Source organism: Myotis nattereri, assembly GCF_964212035.1.
Source record: "Myotis nattereri genome assembly, chromosome: 3".
Lineage (NCBI taxonomy): Eukaryota > Metazoa > Chordata > Mammalia > Chiroptera > Vespertilionidae > Myotis > Myotis nattereri.
This window is the reverse complement of record NC_138077.1, coordinates 131,703,677-131,710,162: the sequence shown is the minus strand read 5'-3', so window position 1 is coordinate 131,710,162 and position 6,486 is coordinate 131,703,677. Positions and strand designations below refer to the sequence as shown.

At 44.4% G+C, this 6,486-nt stretch overlaps 1 pseudogene across 1 annotated transcript; it reads left to right on the top strand.

Moving 5' to 3' along the window:
* Nucleotides 1–506: 506 nt before the first annotated feature.
* On the top strand, nucleotides 507–2,402 carry LOC308515490 (nuclear prelamin A recognition factor-like; annotated as a pseudogene). Its single transcript has 3 exons — nucleotides 507–632; nucleotides 776–1,774; nucleotides 2,370–2,402. The product of its transcript is annotated as a nuclear prelamin A recognition factor-like (transcript).
* Nucleotides 2,403–6,486: the final 4,084 nt, after the last annotated feature.

Below are 6,486 nucleotides of genomic sequence, written 5' to 3'. Positions count from 1 at the left end.
CAGGGGAACCAGGGTCCTTCAGGCTCTGATGAATTCGTGGCAGCAGCGACTGGTGAGCAGGCGGAAAGCAGACCGCTTGGTCCCTTCCCTGGCCTGCAGGCTTCTATTGATCAAGGGAGGGCTAACAGGGAACCTGAGTGAGTGGCTTGGCAGGGACTGGCCAGCGGCTCGAAGACAGGCCTCTTGGTCCCTCCTCCCGGCACTCAGATTCCAATCAATCAGTGGCGGAGGTGGGGCGGAGGTTGGGACTGGCTCCCTTAGTAGTCCTGAAGGTTCAATCTCCAGAGGACAGGCCAGGCACCAACGGACCAGCGCTGCCGGCACAATCCCAACAGCGCTACCCACCTCCTGGAACTCGGCCTTGGGGACTGCAGCAAGTTCCCCTCCATAGACGCTCCACAAGGAAGAAAGGATACCATCAGCAGTGCCAGGGGCGACCAGCGTTGCCTGCTCTCCTCATGCTTCCTCCAGGTCACTTGAGCCAGCCCTCGCCCGCCCTGCTCCAGATGAAGTGTGAGCACTGCGCACAGAAGGAATGTAGTAAAAAAACAAGAACTGATGACCAAGAGAATGCCACAGTCAATGTCTGGAGGCTGGCTCAGGAGAACGGAGAGAAGGGAGAATTCCATAAGTTGGCAGATGCCAAATATTTCTGAGTGACTGCCTGGCGTGTGACAGTTGTGTGACCACAGAGGAAGGAGTCCAAGTTTCTCAACAGAACTCTGAGGACTTCTTCCGTGTTCTGAACCTTAATAAGAAATGTGACACCTCATAGCACAAGGTGCTGGCAGTGTGTGCGTCCTCAGTCTCTGCCTTATTTTGCTGCTACATTAGCCTCAGTGTCACTGATGCATCCAGAAGGCTCTGTGGCTTCCTCAAAAGCCTTGGGGCGCACTGTCTTTGACATGAAGATAGCTGCGGACTTCAGCATCCTGGAGAGTCAGAAGGCATTTATGTGTTAGTACTGCCGGCACCGTGAGGAAGAGCCCCGGCCACCCATGCTGACCTCCGCCTGCCCCAGCTGGGTCCAATATGCAGAGCAGTGCTGGGTCACCCCATCACCCCCACCTCTGCACGGCCAAGTCTCCCCAGCAGATCATGGGCTCTCTGGTGAAGGATTACTTCTCCAGACGGCAGAACCTGTCCCCAGACAAGATTTTCCATGTCATTGTGGCCCCGGGTTATGACAGGAAACTGGAGGCCCTTTGCGAAGATGTCCCCACAGCTTTACATAGTTCCTGGGGTGCTGACTGTGTGTTAACCTCAGGTGAAGTTGTTCAGATAATGGAGCAAAGTGACCTTGCCTCGAATGACGCCGCTGTGGACACTCTGTTTGGAGACATGAAGGAGGAGGTGAGGCTCCACGAGGGTGCCAGCTCCGATGGGTACCTGGTGCACATCTTCAGGCACATGGCCAAGGAGCTGTACAATGAGGACGTGGGGGTGCTCACCTACTGCACCCTGAGGAACAAAGACTTCCAGGAGGTCACCCTTGAAAGGGACGGACAGGTTCTGCTACGCTTTGAGGCTATTTATGGCTTTCAGAACATCCAGAAATGGTCCTGAAGCTTTAGAGGGGCAAGTTCCCCTACCACTTCGTGGAGGTCCTGGCCTGCGCAGGACATGCCTAAATGACAGGGGCCAGGCCCAGACGGATGACAGGTGTGCAGACAGGGCACTGCTGTGGCAGATGGAAGGCATCTACACTGCCATCCCGGTGTGGTTCCCAGAGACCAGCGCCCATGTGCAGGAGCTGTACCAGGAGTGGCTGAGGGCGGGGGGGGGGGGCGGGGGCGGGGGGGGGGGCGGGGAGATGACTCTCCCTAGGCCAAGGTGGCCCTCTTGCCTAGCAGGGCCCAGGGCAGCCTGCCAGGACATCAAGTGGTAATGGTCCAGCAGATGCCCAGCCTGCAGGCTGCCTGAGGAGGGGTGTCAGACATGTGAAGGAAAGCTTAGCATCTCTGTCATCGCTTTGGTTTTCAGAATTCCCTGTTCCCCATCTGTCAGCTCCCTCCCTCTGAGGGGCACTGTCGTCATCACATGGGTGCAACTGGAATATTGTATCTCGAGAGGATTGCTCCAATGTATGCATCCTTTTATCTAATGATGAAAATATCCCAAAGAACAAGAATGGAGACAGACTATTGTCCTTTAGGCTTAAAAAACCCTGGAAGTGTCCTGCAAAGAGCTGAGACTTGGTTCTGTCCACGTGCCTCAGAGAGATTGGATGAGGAAATGGCCCAGTTTGGCCCTGACTTTACCCACTTATGTTACTCTTGAAGGTGTCTTTGCCACAATGTGAATAAACTGCCACCTTTTGGAGTAGGGGCTCATACGAAAGTCTGCATTCCCAACTTTTCTTGAAACAGATCTATGCTCTGCAGCTGTGGCCACCGTCCTGAGATCAGGTCCTGTTGCTGGGAATCAGGGGGCACTGGAGTGGAGCCCCCCCACCCAAGCCCTTTTACATTCAGGGATTGAGCTGAACTCACTTTGGGGAGGGCTGGCAATGGTGACAGGTATCACAGATGGAAGGATGGAGAATGGAGAGGCAGATACCCTGCTCGGTCCCTCCCTGGGTGGGGTGATGAAGGCCAGCCAGCCCGCCCCACAATTGGGTGAGATAGCATCCTCTGTGTCCACCTCTCATCCCATGGGCCCGGCCACTCCCCTCATCTCTGGGAAGCCCTCTGTGTTCCACGACAGTGCACTCTGCCCTCACATGCTGCTCGCCCTAAGTGAGAAGAAAGAGAGCAGTTGGACCATAGACAACTACACAGAAAGACAGGGCTCACGGCTGGCGAGCTCAGTGGCAATGGTGGGAGCCTCTCCTGCCTCTGTGGCAGTGCTAAGGGGCAGTGAGCTGAGTAGTAAGGAGCAGCGAGCAAGTGGGCGGTAAGGAGCGAGGGGTCCCAGATTGCGAGAGGGATTTCCAACTGTCGGCTTAGGCCCGTTCCCTGTGGGCATCCCCTGAGGGGTCTTGGACTAGAAGAGTGTGCAGGCCAGGCTGAGGGACCTCCCTCCCCACACCAATGCATGAATTTTGTGCACTGGACCTCTAGTTATTTTATAAATGATATAAATATGCACCATCCAACATGGAAGCCTCCAGTCACATGTGGTTATTTAGCATTTAAAACATGGCTACTCTGAATTTGAGATGTACTGTCAGTATAAAATAGACACCAGATTTCAAAGATTTAATATAAACAATAAAAGTATCATTAATAATTTTTATATTGATTATATTTTTAAATAATAATATGTTGGATATATTGAGTTAAGTAAAATGTCAGAGTTTGCCCCGGCTGGGTGGCTTGGTTGGTTGGAGCATTGTCCCATAGACTAAAAGGGTTGTGGGTTCGATTCCTGGTCAGGGCACATACCTAGCTTGGTGGTTCTATCTCCAATCAATGTTTCTCTCTCGCATCAATGTTACTCTTTCTCTCCCTTCCTCTCTTCCTAAAATCAATAAAAAACATATCCTCAGGTGAGCATTAAAAATTTTGGAGTCAAATTTATCTATTTCTTTTTATATTGTTAGTGTAGCTACTAGAAAATGTATAAGTACATGTGTGGTTTGCAGTATATTTATATTGCTCTACAGTTTAAGAAAGCACAAAGAAAATGTTTGTTTCAGTTGGCCTCAAAGTATTTTTAAAATTTTGAAACAATTTGGGAATTGTATTTAAGCAAGAATCATCCTAAGGAGGTATAAAATTAGATTATTAAGTACATGCTTTATACACACCCCTTTCCCTAATTATCACACCCCATTTCAAACAAGAACAATGACAGGAAAATATACATAAATAAGTAAAACAATGTAAGTAGGTTCAAGTACAGTAAGATTCTACATGCACCAAGTTCATGGGCCAGAAAAGGAAGGCAGTCAACAGCATAAGCACAAAAATCTAATCCTACTTCTAGGCAGGAAATAGGAAAGACATCTGGAAGTTGGATTCATCTAAAGTAATGGTAACTAAAATTATACAAAGTGGCAACAGGAATCAAGCTTAAGGCTTCAGTGGAACACCCCCTGATTAAAGAAAAAATTTTCAAAAAAGCTAAAAAAATGCTCTTTAATTGTTGCCTGAGAATTTTGTCTCCTTCTTAAATTAATTGGACATAAAAACAGCCTCATCTTCGGAATCTGAAAGAAGCTAACTATTGGCTCTATGACCATATTGGCCATAAACCTTAATCCATATTTTAAGGTGCATCAGCTCCAAACTTGCAACACAAGACTTGTTTTGGTCAGCAAGTCCCAAGGAGCCAGGTGGAGGCAATCAATGAAACAACCTAGAGAAAGAGACATGGGCAGAGAAGGAAAACAAACAAATACAAACAAACAAAGATTTACATACTTTTTTCTCAAAATGACCCTAGAAACTATGATACCAAAACAAAGTAAGGTAATGCTAAGACACATATCCAATACAAATTACCTAGAAGAAGCAAAACTGAAGTATGAGAACAATCTATTAGAGTGTCCTCCTGATACACCAAGGTTGCAGTTCCATTCCTGTTCTGGACACATACAAGAATCAACCTATGAATGTGTGAATAGGTGAAACAACAACTCTCTCTCTCTCTCTCTCTCTCTCTCTCTCTCTCTCTCTCTCTCTCTCTCTCTCCCTTTGTCTCTCTCTCTCAAAATGACAAATAAAAATTTAAAAATGAATAGTCTGCCAAAGACTTTAAAATAAGTACATTTTTAGGGTGATAAAGGAGATAAGTCAAAGAATAACTTTCACTAAAAATACAACACAGAATTGGCAAGCAAAACAGGAAGGCATTAAACAAAACATGTATATCTAAAAGAAACAATGTAAAAATTTTAAACGTGAAAAATATTCATTGAAAAGATTTTTAAAAACAGCCAGGCTGTACAGAATCTGGAAATGGGAAGATATTACTGAGGATTTCACTAAAATGCATCACAAAGAGACAAAGAGAAAAATATGATAAAGCAGTTGAAGGTTTTAGAGGATAAATGGAAAAGTCTAACATGTCTGTCTAAAGAATTTTCCAGAAAGGTAGGAAAGCAATAGTTAAAGAGATATTTGCTAATGTTTTTCCAGAACTGAAGAAAGACATGAGTCCTATGAGGAAAAATTAAGTCCAAAGGCTCATAGTGAAGATAAATATTAATTACTACAAGGTAATACATACAGTGAGTCTACAAACAATCAAGAACAAAGGAAGGGGAGATCTTAAAAACTACTAGAGTAAAAAAGACAAATTACCTAAAAGACTAACAGTTAAACTGACAGCAACAGTAGATAACAGGATATGAAAGAATAATATCCTCAAAATGCTAAGTGAAAGTAACTTATCTTAAATGTTTACACCCAAATTATCACTCAAACATAAATAAAAAGCAATACATGTGTTTCTAGATTCAGAAAGAAATACCAAGAGAGTTTACCATCAACTGATGCTCATAAGCACAAATATTAAAGATTGTATTTAAGTAAAAGGACCCAGAGGGAAGGCATGGAATACAAGTAACAATGGTAGTTGGGTAGCTTGGCTCAGTGGTTGAGCATCGACCTATGAACCAGGAGGTCACGGTTTGATTCCTGGTCAGGGTATGCAGGAGGCAGCCATCAATGATTCTCTCTCATCATCGATTTTTTATCTCTCTTCCCCCTCTTTTCCTCTTTCTGAAGTCAATAAGAAATATATATATGTATATATATATTTAAAAAGAAATAACAGTAAACATAATATTAACAACAAACATGTTGGTTAATTTAACTCAATGTTAAAAGTGATTTTAGCAATTGTGAAGAAAAAGTTTTAAAATTCCAGAAAGTAGTTATTTAATGGGTAGGTAAAATTGCTGAAGGAGTTTTGTAACATTTCTTTTCTTTAAAATACATAAATTTCTTTTCTTTGTTTTCTAAATTTATTTTTCCATTACAGTTGATACACAATTCCAAAATGTTTCGAATATATTTAGACTTCTGGAAAAACAATATAACCAAAGATTGGTGAAGGTAAATAAAATAATAGAAATAATAGAATTAAAATAATGGAAATGCTTTCAAACCAACAGAGTAGGGGAGATGCATGGAGAATATTCAATACAAAACAAAACAAAAAACCCCACAACTTTATTCAAAAGAAAACATGAATATATATAGAATCCAATAAAAATCTATACTAATAAAAGGGTAATATGCAAATTGGTCATGACACCCTAACAGTCACAACCGGATATGCTAATTAGTCACAACAAGATATGCGAATTAGTCACAATCAGTATGCAAATTGACCACCACTCCAACACACAAGATGGCTGCCCCCATGTGGTCAAAGATGGCCACCACAAGTTGGCCTGCAGGGGAGGGCAGTTGTGGGTGATCTGGCCAACAGGGGAGGGCAGTTAGAGGTGACCAGACCAGCAAGGGAGGGCATTTGAGGGCAACCAGGCCTGTAGGGGAGGGTAGTTGGGGGCGACCAGGACTGCAGGGGTGG